Consider the following 24,363-nt stretch of genomic DNA (forward strand, 5'->3'; position numbering starts at 1 on the left):
CAAGTAGTTGGAACTCTAGGCACACATCACCATTTCTGGCTAATTTTTTATTTTTCGTAGAGACAAGGTCTTGCTATGTTGCTCAGGCTGGTTTTGAACTACTGGCGTCAAGCGATCCTCCCACCTAGGCCTCCAAAAGTGCTGGGATTACAGGAGTAAACCACTGAGCCTGGCCCTGAAATGCTTTTTTATTTTTAATGAAAATACAAGACATGGAGATGTGGAAAGACACCTTGCTTTATTACTCTTGTTATTATTATTTCTATAGTATAATTCACGTATCACAAAAATCACCATTTTTAAGCATATATTTCAGTGTCTTTTACCATATTCCAAAAGTTCTGCATCCATCACCACTACCTAATTCCAGAATATTTTCATAATGCCAAAAAGCATGCCTGTACCTATGGGCAGTCACTCTCCAATTTCCCCCTTCTTGCGGTCTCTGACAACCACTAATCTACTTTCTCTATATATAGATGTACTTGTTCTGGGCACTTCCTCTATATGGAATAACAAAGTGTGGCATTTTGCATCTGCTTCTCAGCATATTGTTCTCAAGTTTCATCCGTTTTAGCCTGCATCAGTACTTCAACTTCTTTATGGCCAAATAATATTCCACCATATGGTTATACCACATTTTGTTTATTCATCAACTGATGGTGGTTTAATATGTTTCCACTTTTTAACTATTATGAATAATGCTGCTATGAACAGCTTTGTACATGTTTTTGAGTGAACATGTTTTTCATTTTCTTGGTTATAAACCTAGGAGTGCAATTGCTGCATCATATGTCACTTTATGTTTAACTTTCTTTTATGTTTAACTTTTTAAGGAACTCACACACTGTTTACCAACTTCAGTGGCTACGCCATTTTACGTTCCCACTGGTAATATATGAGAATTCCATATTCTCCATAACTTTCCAAACCTGTGTTGTCTTTATTTTTTTCTTAAGTCATACTAGTGGGTGTGAAGTGGTATCTCATTTTGGTTTAAATTTACATTTTCCTAATGATGAAAAACATTGAACATCTTTGCATGTGCTTCTTGGCCATTTGTGTGTTTGCTTTAGAGAACCCTCTACTCACAGATTTTTTCCCATTGTTAAATTTGGTTGTTTGTCGTTTATTGCTCAGTTATATGAATTCCTTATATACTCTAGGCACTAGACCCGTGTCAAATATATAATTTGGAAATCATTCTCCCATTATGTGGATTATCTTTTCACTTCCTTGACAGTATCCTTTGAAGCATATAAGTTTTTTATTTTAGTGAAGTCCATTTATCTATCTATTTTTGGGTTGTTTGTGCCTACTTAAAAAATATCTAATCCAAAGTCACAAAGATTCGTACCTATGTTTTCTTCAAGACATCGCTTTTTGAATGAGAACTTTCCTGAGTTTTACTGGAGGGCAGACACTGTTTATTTACGCCTCCAGTCCATTACTGATGTTTCTGCTGATTGTTATTCATATGCTCACCACCCCTCCATGGAGCATCCCATGGCCTGTAACAGAGCTCTGGGGAGGGACTGATATCCTTCCACTGACTTTGGCGGTGGTGAGAGCCCTGGTCATGTGGTTCAGCTTGGCCTTAACCCGACCCAGTTGCACATATTCCTTAGGGCCTTTAGAGTTGAAGTCGAGAGACTCTCTGAGAACGCTTGCCAGCCCATGCTGTTCTAAGGCTGGAACAAACTTCCTCAGTCTATTCCAGACAGAGGGGACTGCAGGGGTTGGACTCATTCAAGACATTTCTGGTGTTAGAAAGTAGACCTGTTTCAGGGTTTGGGGAAGATTGTTCAAAATGAACTAGGTTCTCTCTATTTTTACTGTATGTGTGACTTCTTTCTAGAAACAAAGGAAGAATATTTATGTTAGAACTTTTTGTCTATTCTTTGTCAATTGTTGTTTGTCTACAATTTTAATGTGGATAAAGGAGAGCTCAGTGTAAATATATTCTTAACAATTAGTGGTTCATGTCCACTGCCATGCAATCATATTTAAATCTATGAACTGGCTGGACACGGTGGCTCACACCTGTAATCTCAGCACTTTGGGAGGCCAAGGCGGGCGGATCATGAGGTCAGGAGATCGAGACCATCCTGGCTAACACGGTGAAACCCCATCTCTACTAAAAATACAAAAAATTAGCTGGGTGTGGTGGCGGGCGCCTGTAGTCTCAGCTACTGAGGAGGCTGAGGCAGGAGAATGCTGTGAACCCAGGAGGCAGAGCTTGCAGTGAGCCGAGATTGAGCCACTGCACTCCAGCCTGGGTGACAGAGCGAGACTCCATCTCAAAAAAAAAAAAAAAAAATCTATGAACTATTCTGTTACTTAGATATTATCCTGCTCCTGATGAGAAAACAAACTCAGAAAGATTGCAAAATTTTCCTAGGTCATAAAACACTAGCGAGCAGAGGAATAAGAATTAGAAACCAGTTCCTTTTGGCCTTCAAATCTAACCGTGTACCATTAGATCAAACTGATTTACATACTTTTGCTGGAATTAGTCTCAGAGTTTGTGGTTCTCACTTGATTTTCCCGAGGAAACTGTGTGCCACTTTAATATCATTTCAAACTTTGAAACTTAAAACTTTATTATACTTTTTTGTCTTTGTTCTATTCCATTGCTTTTGGTTTCTTCTCAACAGATCCCTCTTATTTATATACTAAATATTTGCTACCTATTTGCTGTCAATTTTCACATTTTTGAGTGTTTGTTTTCTTTATTGTGTGCTAACAGTTCTTCACTGAGGTATAATTTGCATAGTGTATACTGCAAAAAAACCTGAAGGTACAGCTTAAGAAATTTTAATATAACTATACATTGTATAATAACACCCAGTTAAAGACAGAGGACATTTTCCGCCATGCCACAAAGTTCTGATGTGGTCCTCGCCAGTCAATACTCATCCCTCAAATGAAGAGTATATTCTGAATGTTGTCACTGCCTTAGTCCCTTTGTGTTGCTGGAAAGGAATACCAGAGGCTGGGTAATTTATAAAGAAAAGAGGTGCATTTTGCTTAGAGTTCTGCAGGCTGCACAAGAAGCATGGCACCCGCATCTGCTCCTAATGAGGGCCTGAGGCTGCTTCCACTTGCAGCAGAAGGTGAAAAGGAACCAGTGGGGGCAGAGATCATATGGTGAGAGAGGAAGCAAAAGAGAGTAAAGATGAGAGTCACTTTTTAATAACCAGCTCCTACAGGAAGTAACTCATTACCTTCTCCCAGGGTGGGGATTAATCTATTCATGAGGGACCCACTCCCATGACCCAAACACCTCCCATTAATCCCCACCTCCAATACTGGGGACCACATTTAAACATGTGATTTGGAGGGGACCAGTATTTAAACTATAGCAGCCACCATAGATTAATTTTGCTTATTCATGTGCTTCATAAAAATGGAATCATTTTGGCTGGGCCTGGTGGCTCACGCCTGTAATCCCAAGACTTTTCGAGGCTGAGGCGGGCAGATCACATGAGGTCAGCAGTTCAAGACCGGCCTGGCCAACATGGCAAAACCCTGTCTCTACTGCAAATACAAAAATTGGTCAGGCGTGGTGGCAGGTGCCTGTAATCCCAGCTACCTGGGAGGCTGAGGCAGGGAAAATTTCTTCAGCCTGGGAGGCGGAGCCAAGATCGTGCCACTGCACTCCAGCCTGGGGGTCAGAGTGAGAGTCCGTCTCAAAAAAATAAAAAAATAGAATCATTTAGTATGTTCTCTTGTTTTGACTTCTCTTTACTCAGGTGGGTATATATGCCACTAATTTGTTTGATTGTGTTTTTCCCTTGTATCATTTTGTTTTGGCCAAGTAATATCCTATTGATTGTATGATTATCACACAATTTAATATCTATTTTACTGATGGGAGATAGGTTTGATGACTACTGTGCATAAGTAACTATGAATATTCCCATACAATTATTTCTGTGAAGATACTTATTTTCCTGGGTATCTATAGCTAGGGATGGAGTTGCTTGGTGAACGGGTAGAAAATGGACAGAGTTCTGCAAAGTATTTGTATTGTTTTACATTTCTATGAAAGATGTAGGCCATTTCCAGTTGCTCTACATTCCCACACTTACTATTTTCAGTCTTTTAAACTATACCAGGTGTGTAGTGATATCCTAATTTGGTTTTCTCATGCCTAATGTTCATTTAGATATCTTCTTATGGAAAATATCTTCTCAAATTTTTATATTCATTGATATACTGGGCTGTTTGTGATTTTCTTTGTAATCTATAGGAGTTCTTTATATATTTTGAATGAGCCCATTTATATATACATACTTTTTGCTATATTATATAGCAAATAATTATTCCTGGTCTACAGATAGCGTTTAAGTTGTTAAACTACAACATAATAAGCAGAAACTTTTTAAAAATAAAGTGCAATTCGCTTGATTTCTTATTGTGGCGAGTGCTACAGTATCTAGTCTAAGAAATATTTTCCTATGTCAAGTTCATGAAACTATTTCCTATTTTTCCTTTACAAGGTTTCCAATTTTAACTTTCACATCTTAATTTCAATATATGATGGAGAGTGGTTAATATTAACTTTTTAAAACAACAAATATTATTTCACTCAAAATCGTTTTATTTAAAAGTCTTTCATTTCCCCAATGAGGGGCATTGGTGTCTTTGTTTCTAAAACATTTAGAAGTGGCGATGCGAGCATGTTCTCACTCATGGGTGGGAATTGAACAATGAGAACACTTGGACACAGGGCGGGCAACATCACACACCGGGGCCTGTCATGGGGTGAGGGCTGGGGGAGGGATAGCATTAGGATACATACCTAATGTAAATGACGAGTTAATAGGTGCAGCAAACCAACATGGCACATGTACACCTATGTAACAAACCTGCACGTTGTGCATACGTACCCTAGAACTTAAAGTATAATGTATAATATATACATATATATATATATTATTTTTCTTTTTTTTAAGTGGCGGTGCGAGGGCTGCGGCACAGCTAGCAGAGCCGGGGCGAGGAGGACAGCACCTGCATCGAGCTCTCCGCCTCCCCCGCCCGCCAGCCCAGGCGGCCCCAGCAGCAGCGACCAGAGGAGCCCCTGCAGCAACGCAACGGCCAAGTGGACGCCTCCATCTACAGCCTCGTGGCGAATGAGAACTGTTAGGACGCGGCCATTGTGCGCAACAAGGACTCGCCCTCCATCTGGGCCGCCGTCCCAGGGAAAACCTTCATCAACATCACGCCAGCTGAGGTTGGTGTCCTGGTTGGCAAAGACTGGTCAAGCTTTTTCATGAATGGGCTGACACTGGGGGGCCAGAAATATACTGTGGTCCCAGACTCACTGCTACAGGATGGGGAATTGACCGTGGATCTTCATATGAAGAGCATCGGTGGAGCCCCCACCTTCAACGTCATTGTCACTATGACTGCCAAGACGCTAGGCCTGCTGATGGGCAAAGAAGGTGTCCACGGCAGTTTCATCAACAAGCAATGTTATGAAATGGCCTCCCACCTTCAGCGTTCCCAGTACTGACCTCCTTTGTTCCTTCCCCTCCACCGCTCCCCACAGCTTTGCCCCCATTTCCTTCTCATACACACACCATTTTAATTTCAGGGGCCATTACCCCACACACCTTATTGCTGCCAAAGCCACATGGGCTGGGGACCAGGGATATACTGACAGACACCTTCCCCTACCCATACCCCTCCTGTGTGTGGTTAGAAAACTTTTTTGTTTTGAGGGATTTTTTATGAATAAAAAAGATTCTACTAAAAAAAATAAATAACTGTACATATGTGGGCATATTGTTTGAATCTGTATTCTTTTACTTTGATATATTTATGAATACTTACACCATTACTACGTTTTTGAATTACTGTAGCTTTAAAATCAGATTTGAAATCTAGCAGAGTAAGTCCTCCAACTTATTGCTTCTTCAAGACCGACTTGCTTATTCTAGGTTCTTGGATTTTCAAATACATTTTGAAATTAGCTTTTAAATTTCTCTAAAATCTCCTACTAGAAATATTAATCAGAATTGTGTTGATGTAATATGCTAACAAAATTGAGTCTTCCAATCAATGAACATGATATATATTTATTTAGTCTTCTTTAATTTTTCTCACCAATTGCTTTTAGGGGCCTTGTACCTGCTTCATTGCATGTATTGTTAAGCATGTAATGATTCTGGCTATTAAACTCTATTATGTTTTATTGAATTTCATTTTCTAGCTGCTAATTGCTAGTATGGAGAAATTAAGATGATGAAATCAACTTTATATAAAGGTATAATTTCGGTACAACAGACTGCACCACTTTAAAATGTGTAATTCAATGCATGTTTACAAGTGTATACACTAACGAACTACTGCCACAACCAAGATAGAAATTCCCTATGCCCCAAAGTTTCTTGTACCCCTTTGCAGTTCATCAGTCTTTCAACCCTCAGCCCCAAGGAGCCGCTGTCACTTCAGGTCTGTTTGCATTTTTAACCATTTTCTATAAATGAAATGATCAACCTGTGTTCTTTTGTGTCTGCCTTCTTTCATGCATCAACGTAATTTTAAAATCCATCCGTAATGCCTTGTAATTGCTGACTAGTATTCCTTCGTGTGGCTATACCATGTATGTTTGTACTTTTCTATAATTTCTATCATTCTGTGTTTGGGCTACTATGAAGAAACTATCATGGGCATCCATACATGGCAGGCCAGGTCTCACTAACACAGGCCTCCCTAACAACTGTTTCAGTACCGACTGAGTGGCTCAGTTAAATATTAAGAGGAAAAAAAAAAAAAAAAAAGAAGCCAGTGCCCTTATACAAAGGCTGGAATGTAACAAAAGCCCACCAAGAGTTTTGTCTAGGCTTTTCCTGGGCCTTAAAGCATGACGAAATAACGAAGGCATTCTTAACAGGATTAATTTAGTATTAAACGAGTTTTATTGGGGGTCTGAAGAAACTCCCCAGGCCTCCACAAACAAGTTTATTGCAGGTCTGAAGGAACTCCCCAAACCTCTGTGATTTAGCAGGAGACAAGATAAGGACCCCCAGCACCTAGACCCCTTTAGATTAAGTGAATTTACTGAGGTTCCAGAGTTCAGGACTCAGACTTAGTTATAGATTAAAAGAAGTTAATCACTTATGTATTTAGATGAATGCACACTTCCACGTACACATACAGCTTAGAAGGTACATAAGCTCAGGAAAACTTTGTAATTTTGAGTTGGTCTGGTGATAATTCCCAGGCCATTTCCCTGTAACCAGTTGCAGAAGTAAAAACTCTCTTCCTCCCGAGTTCATCTGCGTCTTGTTACTGAGCCACGAGAAATAGCAGCCCGCCCCTCAGTTTGGTCTGGAAACACACATACAGATTATTGTGCAGACATAGTCTGTAAATTCCTAGGAATGGAATGACTGTCTATCTGATTTGTGTATGTTTAACCTTTAAGAAACTGTTAGATTTTCAAAGGAGCCGTATTATTTTTCATTCCTACAAGTATAAGACTTCCAAGTGCTTTATATCCTCACCAACATATGCTATTTTCAGCCTTTTTAATTTTAGCCATTCTCATGGATATGTACTGGTATCTCATTGTTGCACTGATCTCCCTGATGACCAAACAGTGGAGCATCTTTTCCTATGCTAATTGACTATTCATGTATCTTCTTTTCTGAAGTATCTATTCAAGTCTTCCGAGAAATTGTTTCATTGTGCTGTTTATCTTATCAGACTGCAGTATTTATATATATATATATATATATGTGTATGTTCCCTATTTGGAGATGACAATCTTCAAAACGGTGAATATATATACATATATATATATATACACACACACATATACACACACACATACATGTATATGTTTGTGTGTGTGTGTGGGTGTGTATACATATATATATGTCCTAAGAATCATTAGACATATATGTGAGTATCTATTTCTGGAATCTGTCTTCTCTTCCACTGATATATATTCTATTTTTTTTTTTTCACCAAAACACATGATCTTGATTTTCATAGCTGTAGAGTAATTCTGGAAATAGGTAGAGAATTCATTCACCATTATTCTTTTATAATATTGCTCTTTGATTATTCTTGGTCATTGACATTACCATATAAATGGTAGAATCAGCTTGTAAATTTCTACCAAAATGCCGGTTGGAATTTTTATTAGAATTGCATTGGATCTGGAGATCAATTTACGAAGAACTGACTTTTTAAACATAACAACTCTTCTGATCCATGACAAGGTCTATCTCCCCACTAATTTAGTTCTTTCATAATTTCTCAAAGCAATTTTTTGTAGTTTTTGGTGTACTGGCCTTACATAAATTTTGTTGACTTTCCTTTTTTTTTTTTTTTTTTTTTGAGACAGAGTCTTGCTCTGTGACCCAGGCTAGAGTGCAGTGATGCGATCTCGGCTCACTGTAACCTCTGCCTCCCAGGTTCAAGTGATCCTCCTGCCTCAGCCTCCCAGGTACCTGGGACTACAGGCACATGCCACCACACCCAGCTAATTTTTTTGTATTTTTAGTAGAGACGGGGTTTCACTGTGTTAGGCATGATGGTCTCAATCTCCTGACCTCAGGATCTGCCCACCTCGGCCTCCCAAAGTGCTGAGATTACAGGTGTGAGCCACGGTGCCCAGTCTGTTGAATTTATTTATAAGCACAACATGTATTTAGATCCTACTTTAAATGAAATTATATTCTTATTTCATTTTCCAAATGCTCATTGCTAATATACAGAAATACAAAAGACCACTTATATTGAGAGCTTACATTCTGCAACACTACCAAACTCATTGATTAGTTCAGGTAGATTTTTGTAGATTTCTAGGATTGTTACCATAAACAGTCATTATCTGTGAATAAAGACAGCTTCAATTCTTTCTTTTCAATCTTTTCAATACTTTATTTTTCATATTTTATTGCATTGATTTAGAGCTCTAGTATAATGCTGAATTAAAAGAGTAACAACAGGTATTCTACTTTTTTCTCTGATTTAATAGAAAAGCATTCAATTTTACGCCATTTAATATAATGTTACCTGTGGGTTTTTCAAATCTGCCCTTAAGGGGTTGGAAGTGTTGCCTTCTGTTCTTATCATGCTGAACGTTTTCTGGGGTTTGTTTTTATAAATCATGAAAAAAGTTTTCAATTTTGCCAAATGCTTTTACTGTGTATGACAAGGTAATCATACGGTTTTTCTCTTTTGCCCTGATAATATATAAAATTATATTTTTTAAATATAAAAAAGGCCGGGCGTGGTGGTTCACGCCTGTAATCCCAGCACTTTAGGAGGCTGAGGTGGGCGGATCACACTTGTGGCAGCATTGAAGGCTTCACTCTTCCCCAAGGGATCCAATCTCCCCTCAGTCAAGAAGCTCCAGGTATCTGAACTGGATGCCAGGTCATAAATTCCCACTATGGTGACTCCATCAGGTCTCTGTCCTCAGAACTAGAGCTTTTCTAATTATTACATAAGTTGACTTCTCAGTAAATTTCCCATCCATTATATTCCCAGACACCTCACCACATGTCCCTGCCTCTCAAGGAAATCCCTCCCACCTTGTCTCTAGATGGCCAAGTCCCATGGCCTGTCCTCTACTCTTCCAGAACCCTGTTGTTCTGACAGCAGGGAGGGCAAATCCATGCAGCATCTCCCGCCATGACCTCCAGCCTGCAGAGGAGAGGCACCATAGGACCTTTACACGCACACCGCTGTTCCCCTCACCCATGCATTTCTTAACGCCTTGGTGAGGAGAATGCCTCTGGATCTTCTTTGGTGGGAGCCAAAAGAACAAAGGTAAATAATGCTATGGGACCCACTGAGAATTGGGGCTGTGGGAGAGTGGCCACTGAAGTAATAGACAGATGCAGCTATTGCCAGATACTCAGTGCCAGAGCAGGGAAGGAGAGGGAAGAAATACTGACCTCACCTTCCTCTCACTTCCAGGCTCCATCAGGTGCCCCCATTGCTAAACCTAACTAGAAGTGTGCACACAGGGGAGCCAGGGATGCATTCTAGAAGGGACAAGCCCCAAGTGGCATAAGACAGGATGGAAATGAGTGGAGGGTGGATCTGTGGGAAGGAGGAGGGGATGTTATGGGGAAACAAAAGGAGAATACTAGCTAATAACACTAGGTGACACTAATATCCCCAAGTCTGTGCTCGTATTCAGAAAAGAAAGCTCAGCATACAGCACTCAACCAGGAGTCAAGATATTGTTATTTTCAACTGTTGTTCCAACAGCTGTATTATAACGGGCCAGTTTATTTCGCGCCTTTCTAATTTGACATAAAGTGCTATGTGGCATTGGGGCTGGTACAGCCTCGCTCAATTATGTGTTGAAGAGTATACAGAGACTGTCAGGCTGAGGGAAGATGCAAGAGAATAGAAGAGATGCTCACAGGGAACCACAGACCACACGGCCCCAGAGTCAGGGGCAGCATCAGCCACTGTCGGCTGCTCATTTGTCCAGACAGAGCCCACAAGCCTCAGCCACGCTTTGCTTCTGCAAGATGCTTCTTCACCTTCTCAATAAACCTGCCTGAATTTAAGCTGACGGGGGTTTATTTCTCCTTCATCATAAAAGAAATTCTTCACCACAACAATCTCCAATGAATTGTGGGCACAGAAGGCAGACCCATCCCTGCTTCTGTTCCACTATTTCCCCTGTAGGTTGAAAAGGAGGAGGTACTGAATTACCTCCAAATGTTCCTCTGGCTCTGATATTCTGTGATTCTGGTTTCTTTTCGGCTACTTTGTTTTTGGAAGCATGTATCCTAAGGCATCCAGTTGAAAAACCTTTGTCTACTGTGTCCAGTCATTCCTGGTGGTATTTCAGACAAGACAGTCTTGGGTTGCTGCACTCACAACCACTGAACCAATTCTATGACCATCTGTTTCATGGCCACATGTTTGTTCATTTTCTATGTACATAAAGGGAGGGGACAGACAGCAAACTTGCATATTATAATTGTATCATCTTAAAAAGGAAACAAGGCAATATTTTGCAATAAAACCTTATGATGCATTAAATTTAAGCCTAATGCAATAAAGAATGCCCATAAAATTCTTATCTAAAGAATGTTTAGAAAATTGTTGAACAAGGGACATCATCATTTAAAGTGATATGAAGAAAACTTCTCAGCTAAGCATATGGGCTAGATTAGAGAGAAAAATAAAGGACCCATCTCTGCCCTGGAAAAACTACTGGTAGCATCTTTCAAAAAGCTCTCTGTGCTTGAGTACGCACCTTGATCCACAGGCTCACATTTGATCCCAACTGGCAGCTGCTTCTTGGCATTAACTTTAGATTCCCAACCAGTAAATCTTAGCAAGATCTGAGTTTCTCCAGGTATATTATTTTGTTTGACCATCCTTATCTTCAAAGGCTACCAAGAAGGAACAAATAATTTATTTACCTCCCAAAGGAAAAGGTTTTACCAAAGAGACACTTCCTTACCATGACCCCAGGGCCCCACGCCCTGTTCACTTGAGTGCCCTGTGTGGCCTGACAGAAGCTCATACTGGTCACAGGATTCTTTATATGATTAACCTCCTTCCTGAATCCCAACTTCATGGTGATGGTGATGACGGGTAGCCCATGCTCATGTCCCTGAAGTCATCAGCCTATCTCCAGTTAGAAAAAATCACATGGATATACAGAGGCCTCTTTGGAAGTAGCAAAAGCTTTCTCACCTTCATACATTAATGGTTGGAATGTACAATAGTATAAACACTTTGGGAAAAAAATGTCTGGCATATTCTTACAGAACTAAACAACTACCTAGTCTATGACTCAGTAATTCCTAAGCATTTATCCAAGAGAAATTAAAACATGTCCAGAAAATGATTTATACAAGAATGTTCATAGCAGTTTTATTCATAATAGGAAAAACTGGAAACATTCAAGTATCTGTCAATACAAGAATGGATCAATAAACTGTGATACATTCATTCCATGGAATGGTTAAAGGAACAAACTGTTGACACACAAAACAACATGGATGAATCTCAAAAACATTTTGAGTGCAGTAGGAGCCATAAGCAAAAGAGCGTGAGAAAAATGACAAATAATAATGGTTTCAAGAAATGCAGAGCAGAGAGCCCAGAGGCAAAGACCCACAGGACACAGGGTCAGTCCCAGGCTGTGGATCCTAACTAAGAAACTCCTGCTGGATTTTGCCCAGCTCCATTTCCAAACTATTTTGGGTTAGTGACTTCTTTATCCCCTCCATGTTCCCTCATTTTGAACTAGAATCACGGTAGTTGTTATTCTATGTCTGTCCCATCATTTCACATTAGGGGCAGATAAATTGTTTGTTCAGTTTCACAGGTCGACGGAGGTAAGGGAATTATGTCAAGGATCTGTACTTAGTGGACACCCTCAGAAGCCTCATTCACACCTGGTGTGGATGTTTTAGATGGGATTTTAAACTTTTGATCTGATGTGGTCTACATGACATTTTTCATGTTGAACTAATGCTTTAATGACATGAAATTTGGAAACCTTAGGGGAGAGGGTGAAAGCATTTTGTAGATGGGGGAATGTGAGTGTCCTACTGTGGTAGACAGAATTTCTGAAATGGTCCCCAAACAAGCCACACCCTTGTCTCTAAAGCCTGTTAAGGTGATGAGACACCATTCCTGTGATTATGTTATATGCCAGTTATATGACTTTAAGATGGTGAGGTTACCGCATGAACTGGATCTAATCACATCACTCCATACACGACAGAGCTTTGTGTGGCTGGTTGGAGAAGATGAAGTCAGAGAAGGTGGGAGCTTGAGAAGGACTCCATGAGTTATTATTGGTTGAAAGACGGAACAGACAAGTAAGGAGGAAAGCAGGTGGCCTCTGGAGTCAGAGTGTCTCCCCGCTGACAGCCAGCACAGAAAAAGGGCCCTCAGTCCCCCACAAACAAGAATAGGAACTCTTTCAATGTCTGTAGTGAACCTGGAAAAATAGCTTGAGCTCTAGGAAAAAAATACAGCCAGCCCATTCCTGGATTTTAGCCTCACATGACTCTGACCAGAGAACCCGGCCGCTTCATTCCAGACTTCTGTGGTTTCAAACCACTGGTTTGTGGTAATGTGATAATACGCAGCAAGAGAAAACTAGTACAGGTGCCTGTCTCTCTTCTTGAATTTCAATTTCAGATACATATATGCTAACCCCTCTAAGAGAAAAAAATCAATCAATCAATCAATGAAAGAACTACAGTAAAAATATTGCCCTCACCTTTATGTGGCTGTTCCAGAGCCCTTGACACCTGAAGAAGACAATGAGGGGTATTTCAGGCACGTGAGGAGTGTGGCTTTACTGTTATCAATCACATTTCTGAAAGAATAAAAATGGTTCAGTGAAGGGATGGGTTGCCCCTCCACACCTGTGGGCGTTTCTCGTTAGGTGGAATGAGAGACTTGGAAAAGAAAGAGACACAGAGACAAAGTATAGAGAAAGAAAAATGGGCCCAGGGGACCGGCGTTCAGCATACGGAGGACCCACACTGGCAATGGCCTCTGAGTTCCCTTAGTATTTATTGATCATTATTGGGCATTTCCCGGAAAGGGGGATGTGGCAGGACAATAGGATAATAGTGGAGAGAAGATCAGCAGGTAAACACGTGAACAAATGTCTCTGCATCATAAACAAGGTAAAGAAAAAAGTGCTCTGCTTTTGACGTGCATATACATAAACATCTCAATGCTTTCAAGAGCAGTATTGCTGCCAGCATGTCCCACCTCCAGTCCTAAGGCGGTTTTCTCCTATCTCAGTAGATGGAATATACATCCCAGGGAATATACTGCCCAGGGACGAGCAGGAGACAGATGCCTTCCTCTTATCTCAACTGCAAAGAGGCGTTCCTTCCTCTTTTACTAATCGTCCTCAGCACAGACCCTTTAAGGGTGTTGGGCTGGGGGACAGTCAGGTCTTTCCCTTCCCACGAGGCCATATTTCAGACTACCACAGGGGGAGAAACCTTGGACAATACCTGGCTTTCCTAGGCAGAAGTCCCTGCGGCCTTCCGCAGTGTATTGTGTCTCTGGGTACTTGAGACTAGGGGGTGGTGATGACTCTTAACAAGCATGCTGGCTTCAAGCATTTGTTTAACAAAGCATACCCTGCACAGCCCTTAATCCATTTAACCCTGAGTAGACACAGCACATGTTTTAGGGAGCACAGGGTTGGGGGTAGGGTTACAGATTAACAGCATCTCAAGGCAGAAGAATTTTTCTTAGTACAGACCAAAATGGAGTCTCTTATGTCTACTTCTTTCTACACAGACACAGTAACAATCTGATCTCTTTCTTTTCCCCACAGTTCAGGTCAGGCTGTGGCTCATGTCTGTAATCCTAGCACTTCGAGATGAGAGGCCAAGGCAGGTGGATCACTTGAGGTCAAGAGTGAGAGACCAACCTGGCCAACCTGGAGAAACCCTGTCTCTACTAAAAATACGAAAATTAGCCGGGCGTGGTGGCAGGCGCCTGTAATCCCAGCTATTCAGGAGGCTGAGGCAGGAGAATCACTTGAACCCAGGAGGTGGAGATTGCAGTGAGTTGAGATGGCGCCACTGCATTCGAGCCCGAGGAAAAGAGAAATAACTCCATCTCAAAAAAAATAAGATAAAATAAAATAAAGAAGGTTCACTACTTAACTCCACATATTATTATGTGAAAATGTATCATCTCGATTTTAATAGCAGATTTTAAAAAATTCCTTTTCTTGTGCTCACCAGACAAGCTTTGGTAACAAATACCAGTCACCAGCACAGATGAAGCAATTCAAGGAGAGCCATAAACAGGACTACTATTATGTTCCCCCCAAAACTATCCCTAGAATGCAATCTCTTCTCTACTTGTCACAAAACGAACACAATAGTCCACTATATAAAGTCCCAAACACAGGAAAATGTAAATAAAATGAAGTCTGCTTTCCAAATATTTATTCTATTCAGACCCAGTCATGGGGACCAGGGATTAGGAAATGACTACAAAGAGGTTCAAGGGAATTTGGGAAGTGACAAAATGTGCTGAAGCAGAACTCTGCTGATGGCTGCACAATTTGATAAATCAACTTACATCATTGAGTTGTACACTGACAGTGGGTGACTTTTATAACAAGTAATTCTTTAAACAAACTTTTGGGTTTCTATTTCAACATGGAAAGAGCTAGGCAGTCACCACTTGTCCTCACAGCTAGAAAAAAGCTGAACAAACTGAAAGTCAACCCTTCTAGGGTGGACCAGAGAATTGAGGTCACAGGGAAAACTGCCACCCTAAAAATGAGAAACACAGGCTAACACACAAGGAGTCACAGCTCACAGGGAAGAGAAGCTACTGGGGACAGCAAGTGGGAGGAGCACTTAAATGGTATTGACAGATTACTAGAAGCTGAGGGTAGCCTGGCTAGAGCATTAAAAACTCCTGGAAGACCAGACTAAGGGGGAATCTCACACATTTCCAAGTTTTACTACAATGATCTCAACCAGGTTCTCATGATGAAGTTCAGAAAAAAACTGATGTTTGGCACTACCAACTTCAGGACTTACATTAAGCTACAGTAACCCAAATAGTGTGAAGTTGGTGAAAAGAAAGCACACACAAACAGATGCATGGAAAAGAATACAGACCCCAGAAGCAGGCCTACATACAGTCCACTGATCTTCCATGGAGGTTTAGAGACAATTTAAAACAGCAAAGATAGCCTTTCCAACTAGTGGTGCTAGAACAGCTGGACAACCACATGCAAAAAAATAAATAAATCCAGGTATGCATGCCATACCCTTTATAAAATAAATCTTACATGTAAATGTAAGGTGCAAAACCATAAGAATCTAGGAGATAACACAGGAGAAAATCTCGGGGATCTTGGGTTCAATGATGGCTTCTTAGATACAAAACCAAAAGTACAATCTACTAATAAAGAAAATTAAGTTGAGCCTCATTAAAATTAAAAACTTCTGCTCTGTGAAAGACACTGTTAAGAGAATGCAAAAAGCAAGCCACAGACTGGCAGAAAATATTTACAAAATAATCTGATGGAAAAACTGCTGTCCAAAATATATGAAGAATTCTGAGAACTAAACAACACAAAGCAAAAAAAAAAAAAAAAATAGGTGAAAGATCTGATCACCTCATTAATAAGATATACAGATGGCAAGTAAGCACATGAAAAAGATGCTCGAAATCATTTGTTGTGAGGGAATTGCACATTAAAACAACGAGATCTCACTGTAAACCTATCAGAATGGCTAAAACGTAAAAAGGTGAACACATCAAATGCTGTCAAAATGAGGAACAACCAGAATTCTCCACAGCTAGTAGAAATCAAAAGTGTACAGTCACTTTGGAAAACTTAAGTTCATTCAAAATCCTGCACATAAGTACTTACAGCAATTTTATCATAATTGTCAAAACTTGGAAGTACCCAAGATGTCTTTCACCAAGTGAATGAATAAACAAACTGTGTTGTGGCCATACAATGAAATCTGATTCAGTGATTTTACAAAACAAGCTATCAAGTCATGAAAAGACGAGGAGGAACTTAACGTACATAATGCTAGAAAGAAGCCAGTCTGGAAACCTACATACTGTACAATTCCAACTCTAGGACATTCTTGGAAAGTCAAAAAGATAGAAGTAGTAAAATGATGAGTGGTTGTCAGGGGTGGAGGAGACGAGGAGGCACGAAATGGTGAAGCACAGGGAATTTTCAGCAGTGAAACTATTTTGCATGATGCTTTATTGGGGATTTAGGACATTACGTAATTGCCAAAACCCATAATCTGTGAAACTCAAAGAATGAACTCTAATGTAAACTGTGGACTTTAGTTGATAATGATGTATCAATAGTGGTTCATCAATTGTAATGAATGGAGCACACTAATACAACATACTAATAGGGGAAATTGTGTGCTGGAGGACAGGGGAGTCTAGAACTCTCTGTACTATCCACTCCATTTTTCTGTAAACCTAGAACTGTTCTAAAAAATAATGTCTATTACTTTGTTTTAATTAGGATGCAGCAGCCCCATACCAAGGTTTTGGTGGCATCCTGTTATTGTTTGGTTAGTACTTGGCATTGAAGTGCACCAGCCTGGAGTCAGAGCAGTTGGAGATTTCAATGCCTGTGCCATTTACCTCTAACCCTGGGGTGCCCCCGGAACACAGATAGCAGATCAGTTAGGTAGAAGCAGCCTCAGTCATCTAGAAGAGCAGGCTTCTGGTAAGGACAGGTACAAACCATCTGGGTGGTAGAACTTGGTGAAGACTAGGAACCAGTGAGACTCAGCAGCTGCCCCAGTGGCACCGAAAAATCAGAGGAGGAGGAGGCTGGGAGGAGCTAAGGGCTACAGGACCTGCAAGACAGAAGCAGCTCCAGAGATTTTGGTGAATAATGTAGATTTCAGTGCAGTGTGCTCTATTCAAAAAAGTAGAACGAAAAGGAAAGAAAAAGAGAGCGCATGAGAGAGAAAGAGAAAGAGAAGAAAGGAATGAAAGAATGGAGAGAGGGAAGGAGGGAGGGAGGACGGAAGGAAGGGAGGGAGGGAGGGGGGAAGGCAGGGAGGGAGGGAGGAAGGGAGGGAGGAAGAAAAGAAGGGAGGGAGGGAGGAAGGCAGGAAGGGAGGTAGAAAGGAAGGGAGGGAGAGCAGAAGGGAAGGAGGGAGGGAAAGAATAAAGAGAGAGAGAAAGAGAGTGGGAGGGAAGTAGGGAAGGGAGGGAAGTAGGGAAGGAAGGAAGGAAGGAAGGAAGGAAGGAAATGAACAAATTTACATGAAGATGAGAACATCCAGGGGAACTTACACCACCAGTATTTTCCATTAACAGGAACACGCTAACTAGTTCTTAGAGAGAGACGCACTACTGTAAAACTATATACTGTTTCCATGGGGTACAACCCCTTCTTCCTCCTCTGAAACACATTCTGTCTCTGGCCCACTGTTGCCATAGACACTGAGTCTTGTCTTTGGATAAGTTCTGGTGCCCACAAGAATGAGATGAGACAGTGGACCCCAGAACACCAGGCCACGACCTTCCCTGCTGCTCCTTGTCCACTCCAGAAGCTGCCCGGATGCAGGTGGGGGCCTCTGCCCCTGGGTCTGATGTCGTCCATTTGCCATTCTCACTGGATTTCTCTCCTCTCCTTGCACTGGCTCCCACTCCCCCAGGACCTGGTGGGCGGCCACGTGAGAAGGACACAAACAGGCCATGCCCCTTTCTTTCTCCCCCTCTCAATGCCTGCAGTGGTGGGTTCCGTGGGGTAATGACCTGAGATTTACTCATTATGGGGCCTCTAGCCCAGAGCAGGGCCTGGTACCTAATAGTCACCCCATGAATGCTCAGTGAAAGAAGGCGTCCACCACAAGGTCCTGGGGAGCCAAGAATTCCACTGTGGCCCATAAATTCTAAGTCCTGTAGGATTCTGGAATGGGAGATGGGAACGGCCTTCAAAAGTGGCCTCTCTTTTAACCCATTATACTGGCAACTGAGCCATGTTTCCCCATCCTGGACACATCTAGAGGGCACTGCCTAAAACCACACACATCTCCCCACCCAGGACAGTGCAGGGGCCTTAGCCTGGGGGATGTGGGTGGACAGGGAGGGGGTGAGCCATGAAAGCTGAAGAGGAGAAAGCAGGTGAAAGGGGATGGCAGGGTGGAAACAGAGACAGAAATGGGGGCAGAGAATGTGGGGTAAGAGGGGAAGAGCGAGGAGAGGGATGCAGATCTAGCTACTAAGGCAAAGTCCTGGAGAGAACACTGTCCTCTCCTGAAGTAAAATCACTTCCACCTGACCACGGCACTGCAGGTTGAGGGTGGCACACGCTGTGAATATTTGTTCATTCATTTAGCAAATATTAATTCAATATCTATTTCATGCCAGGCAAGGCCCTGCGATGTTTAGGGCCCTTGGCATCTTCCCTTCACATCTGAGTCATAATAGAAAAAGGACTCTCTGACTGCATCGAGCTGGCAATGCCTCAGGGTTTTTACCTGTGGGATCTGGCAGCTCTTCATTCAGCCCACACCATGTGAGGCTGCTCTTGCTGCACCGAATGGGGAAGTTTCTACATCAGTGCCTCAGAGAGTCCACTGGAAGCCCTGGACAGTGGGAGTCGGTGGCACCCCCAGCGTGGAGGACAAGAGCACACAGCACTGAAGCTCCAGACACCCTCAGGAGGACGGTAAGTCACGGTAAGGTGAGAGCCTGGGTCACCAGGAACCTTCGCCTGCGTCTAAACAGGATTTGCTCTCAGATTGCCTATGAGATAAAAGAGAGAAATCAAGGTTAACATTGAGATTTGGGGCTTCGGCAACTTGAAGGATGGAGCTGCCATTTATGGAGACAGGGAAGACCCAGGGAGGAGCAGGTTGAAAGGCGGTGGGGAACTAGAATTGGTTGGGTTCCTGTCATATGTAACCAACAGTCCTCACCAGCCTCGGCAACATAGTAAGACCCTATCTCTGAAAACAAAAAATGAAAAATTAGCCGAGCATGGTGGCGCACACTTGTAGTCTCAGCTACTCGGAAGGCTGAGGCAGGAGGATTCCTTGAGCCTTGAATTAGAGGTGAGATGTGATGGCACCACTGAACTCCAGCCTCGGGGGAAAAAAAATAGAGTCCTGACTAAATACTTGAGTAGCCAGGGAAGTTTTCACAAAGGAAGGAATATTTGAGGCAGATCTTACTGAACAAGAATTTGATTCTTTCTGTTAGGGAATTAAGAGTGTGTGGGTGTAGTTAATGCTTCTTTGGAATCGTATCTACTGGTCTATCTAGTCTATCTGTACACGTATATTCTATAGGCTGTCTCGCTGAGCTTTCGCTAGGTTATGCTACAGTAACAAAAGCCCCAAAATCTTAGCAGCTACACATACAAAGGTTTATTTTTCATTGACATTTCCTTTTATGGCAGGTTGACTGTGACTCTGCTCTATACAAGCTATTTTATTTGTTAGATGGTGAAAACTGTGACACTTGGAGATTGTTGAATATGGTATTAGTATGTTCATTCATTCATTCATTTAACAAATATTTATTCAATATCTGTTTCATGCCAGGCAAGGTCAAGTACTGAGAATACAGTGGTGAATAAAAGAGACAAAATCTCAAATTTCCAGGAGCTTATATTGAAAATGAGATTAAACACATACAAAATAATCATAATAACAACAATGAATACTATATTCATAAATAATAGCTGTAAGAGATTTTAGTAAATCTTTTAAATTAGAAAAATATAAAAATTATTAAAACTAAAATGGCCAGGGGTGATGGCTCATGCCTGTAATCCCAACACTTTGGGATGCCAAGGTGGGAGGATCGTTTGAGCCCAGGAGTTTGAAACCAGTCTGGGCACTACAGGAAAACCCTGTCTATAAAAAATAGAAAATTAGCCGGGCATAGTGATGCATGCCTGTAGACCCAGCTACTAAGGAGGCTGAGGTGGGCAGACTGCTTGAGCCTGAGAGGTCAAGGCTGCAGAGACCCATGATCATACCACTCCACTCCAGCCTGGGCAACAGAGCGAGAAACTGTTTCAAGAAAAAAAAAAATTATTCGATGTAGTCCTAAAACTATTATGTAGAATACTATTGTTTATATCACATCATGTCAGCCCTTTAAATGGCTTAACACTTATTTAGGTACGATGCATAGTTTTCCCGGTAATTACGTATGCCTAAGAACAATTAAGTATAAAAGAGTTACTGCCTTGACAGGAAGATTGTAAAAATTGTAAAAAGATAAATAAATAAATAAGAGTCAAAACTGTAGCTCTGTGAGGCTCAAATAACATCTAATTCAAGTCACAATGAACATCTAGCAATCACTGTGAACACCATATAATTCACTTAATACATTTTGCCTGAACGCCCAACACATCTGAATTACCAACACCCATATGTAGCCAAGAAACTGACAATCATTTATAAATTATCACGTATGACTCCATCTGCTCTACACACTTATTTTTTAAATTTTACTCATTTATTTATTATTTTTATTTTTGGTAGAGACGGGATCTCACTATGTTGCCCAGGTTGGTCCAGAAACAGAAACAGACCCACACTAATTTCATAAATCGGATGACTGTATGGTGCCAAAACGTTGGAAAAAATGACTGCACGGTGCCGAAATGTTGGAAAAAAAGTGCCAAACGGTGCAGAAGGAAAAGGATAGTCTTTTCAATAAATGCTGCTGGATCAAGCAGACACACCCATGTAGTAAAAAGTGAATCATAGCCGGGTGGGGTGGCTCACGCCTGTAATCCCAGCACTCTGGGAGGCTTAAGTGGGAAGATTACTTGAGCCCAAGAGTTTGAGACCAACCTGGGAAACATGTTGAATCCCCATCTCTACAAAAAATCTGAAAATTACCCAGGCATGGTGGCACACTCCTATAGTCGCAGCTACTCAGGAGGCTGAGGTGGGAGGATCGCTTGAGCCAGGAGGTGGAGGTTGCAGTGAGCTGAGATCCTGCCATGGCACTCTAGCCCGGGCAATAGAGTGAGGCCCTGTCTGAAAAAAAAAAGAAATGTAAAAACGAAAATAAAATTGCTATAAGGTTAACACAGAAAAATGTGTTCATACTCCTAGGTTAGGCATTAAGTTCTTAAACAGGACACAAAAAGCAGTAACCATAAAGGAAAAGATTGATAAAGTATAATTTCATTAAAATTAAGACTCTCAGGCTGGGTGCAGTGGCTCATGCCTGTAATCCCAACACTTTGGGAGGCCGAGGCAGGTCTATCACCTGAGCCTAGGAATTCCAGACCAGCCTATGCAATGTGGCAAAACCCCATCTCTACTAAAAATACAGAAAAGAGCTGAGTGTGGTGGTGCTCCCCTGTAGGTCCCAGCTACTTGGGGGCTGAGGCAGGAGGATCACCTGAGCCTTGGGAGGTCAAGGTTGCGGTGAGCTGGGATTGTGCCACTGCACTCCAGCCTGGGCAACAGAGTGAGATCTTGTCTCAAAGAGAAAAAAAAAAAAGTTAGAGAATCTCCATTCATGAATAAGCACCATTAAAAGAGTCAAAAGGCAAGCTACAGATTGAAACACTGTAACCCAAAGAAAAGATACCACTGCAAGCAAAGACTTCTTTTCAAAAGCAGCTCTAGCAGCAAAAGATAGGAGGAAAGCAAGGAAACCACACCAAACGTCTTGGTTAACTCTTCCGAGAAAGGACGCCAAATGAGATGATCTAACAAGCCAGAAAGACAGACAGACACAGGGAAATCACAGCAACTCTTTGGAGTAAAAACACCAACCCCACAATCCAACCTACCGGAAATCCTGCGCTGAATTTGAGGCTTGCCCCGCTAGTCATGAGGTGATTCAGTGATGGCTACAAACGCTCCTCATGTGCATGCTGGACCTGGCACACCTGGCTTGCCCATCACCAGCCTGGAGAAACCGCCAGGAGCAGAATCCCGGAGGCCAATAAAGACCCCAACTTTGCAAGTCAGGGGCGCGACTGGTCTCGCCTCTCAGGTCCCCAGAGGGAACCGATTTCTGACCTCGAGGGTGGGGTGCAGGGTCAGTGTCCTCCACAGGATATACGAGGACGTGCCCCCGAAGCTGCTCGTCCCTCCACCCCCTGGGATGCCATAGAACACCCGCCAGCGAGTTTCTTCACCAGCGCCCAAGAGATGAGGGCTGCGGGCGGCAGCGGCAAGCGAGGAATCGAGCGCAGGGAACTTAAGCCCCGGCGGGGCCGGAACACACGCCTCCCCAACCCCCCACCCCGCCTCGCCCTCCGCCACTGGCAACAAAACTTGCGACAGCCGCTGCTCGACCCAGCTGTGTACCCGCAGGCCCCGGACTCACCGCCCGCCGGGCCTGGCGCGACGCCCTCACCTCGGAAACGGTGGGTGGACTTCGCTGTAAACCGTAACTTCCCATCCAGATGGCAGCCGGCCGCCGCGCCTTGGCCCGCTCCTGGTGCCACAGGTCGCCCGTCCCGCGTTCCCAAAAGCACCCCGTTCACTCAGAATCAGGCAGCCTGGCGACCCTCACCTACCCCTCCCAATACCGCCGCTGTCTCAACCGCCGCCCAGCCCATAGCCTGCGGCCAGCTGGCTCCTCAGGGTCCCGCTTGGCGGGTCGGGAGAGCCCAAAGCGCAGGCGCAGGCGCAGGGGGGCCTTAAAGGTACCTGGCCGCCTCTACCACACAGCGGGTTCGCGCGGGCCAAGAAAAGGGGTAACCGAGCGGGTGGACCGAGTGCAGCAGAGACCGGGAAATCCCTCTCTCCCCTCCGCCTCTCTTTCAAAGCACCAGCCCTTGACCCTGCAAATCGCTGATTTCCCGGGCCACTTGAACCGCCTCTGCCAGGTTAAAGGGACAGAAGACACACCCCCTCGGGGGCCGGAGCGACCCCGCGCTTAGTACTGCGGGCCTAGCGCTGCCGCACCGCCCCCGAGTCTGACTTCCATGCCAGGGCATGCGGTGCAGACGCGCAGACGTGGGAAGGTAACCCCCAGCTCCCCCGAGAGGTGGCCTTAGGTCACTCGCAAAAACAATAACCAACATGTCAATGGCACTTGTAGTTATTTTCTAATTTAAATTAATAACAGATTTTGCAGATGGGCTTCCACTGAAATAAGCCTTTGAGAAAAAGAAAAACTTTTTCAACAAGATTAGGAAATACCAAGAAATAGGAAGTAAAGCCATGCCGTCCACCCAGCTAACAACTTTGAAAACTTGAAATTTTATCTAAGGCAAATGTTTGCATAACTTTAGGTCATGCCATTATTATTATTATTATTATTTGAAACGGAGTCTTGCACTGTCGTGTGCAGTGGCGCAATCTCGGCTCACCGCAACCTCCGCCTCTTGGGTTCAAGTGATTCTCCTGTCTCAGCCTCCTGAGTAGCTGGGACTACAGGCCCACACCACCACGCTCAGCTAATTTTTGTATTTTTAGTAGAGACGGGGTTTCACCATGTTAGCCAGGCTGGTCTCGAACTCGTGACCTCAGGTGATCCACCAGCCTCACCCTCCCAAAGTGCTGGGATTACAAGCATGAGCCAGCCACTGCGCAAGACCTGCCTGGAAATAATTGTGAGAAATAAACTCACCCGTCCAAACCTAAAGAATGGACTCAAAGACCCGGAAAACAGCAGAAGTGCGACTTTTAATGACAGTCTTGCAAGATCGGGTGTCTGGTAGGCAGGCACACCCAGTAGGCTTACAACAAGCAATTTATCCCCTAGTGTGGAAGTGCCTCCCCCATTTCCTCATAGGCTGAATACTATGGAGTCACAATATTCCCGGATGTTGCCTATTGGATCTTGGGTTGGGACTTTTAGGTTTTTTTTTTTTTTTTTTAGGGTTGTCTTCCTGTATTTTGTTGCAGCCCA

At 42.8% G+C, this 24,363-nt stretch overlaps 1 protein-coding gene and 1 pseudogene across 1 annotated transcript in view; one reads left to right on the forward strand and one right to left on the reverse strand.

Moving 5' to 3' along the window:
• Positions 1-22,483, reverse strand: part of LOC116468009 (putative neuroblastoma breakpoint family member 8) — a 42,953-nt gene extending 20,470 nt beyond the window's left edge. Inside the window, exons 1-4 of the mRNA XM_058439359.1 lie at positions 22,289-22,483; positions 21,381-21,521; positions 18,996-19,263; positions 13,241-13,339 (exon numbers count right to left, since the gene is read on the reverse strand). The gene's annotated coding sequence lies outside the window, so the exon portion shown is untranslated. The remainder of the gene's footprint in view (positions 1-13,240; positions 13,340-18,995; positions 19,264-21,380; positions 21,522-22,288) is intronic.
• Positions 3,059-5,667, forward strand: LOC116467935 (profilin-1-like; annotated as a pseudogene).
• Positions 22,484-24,363: the final 1,880 nt, after the last annotated feature.

This window comes from Hylobates moloch, unplaced genomic scaffold, assembly GCF_009828535.3.
Source record: "Hylobates moloch isolate HMO894 unplaced genomic scaffold, HMol_V3 SCAFFOLD_5, whole genome shotgun sequence".
Taxonomy (NCBI): Eukaryota; Metazoa; Chordata; class Mammalia; order Primates; family Hylobatidae; genus Hylobates; species Hylobates moloch.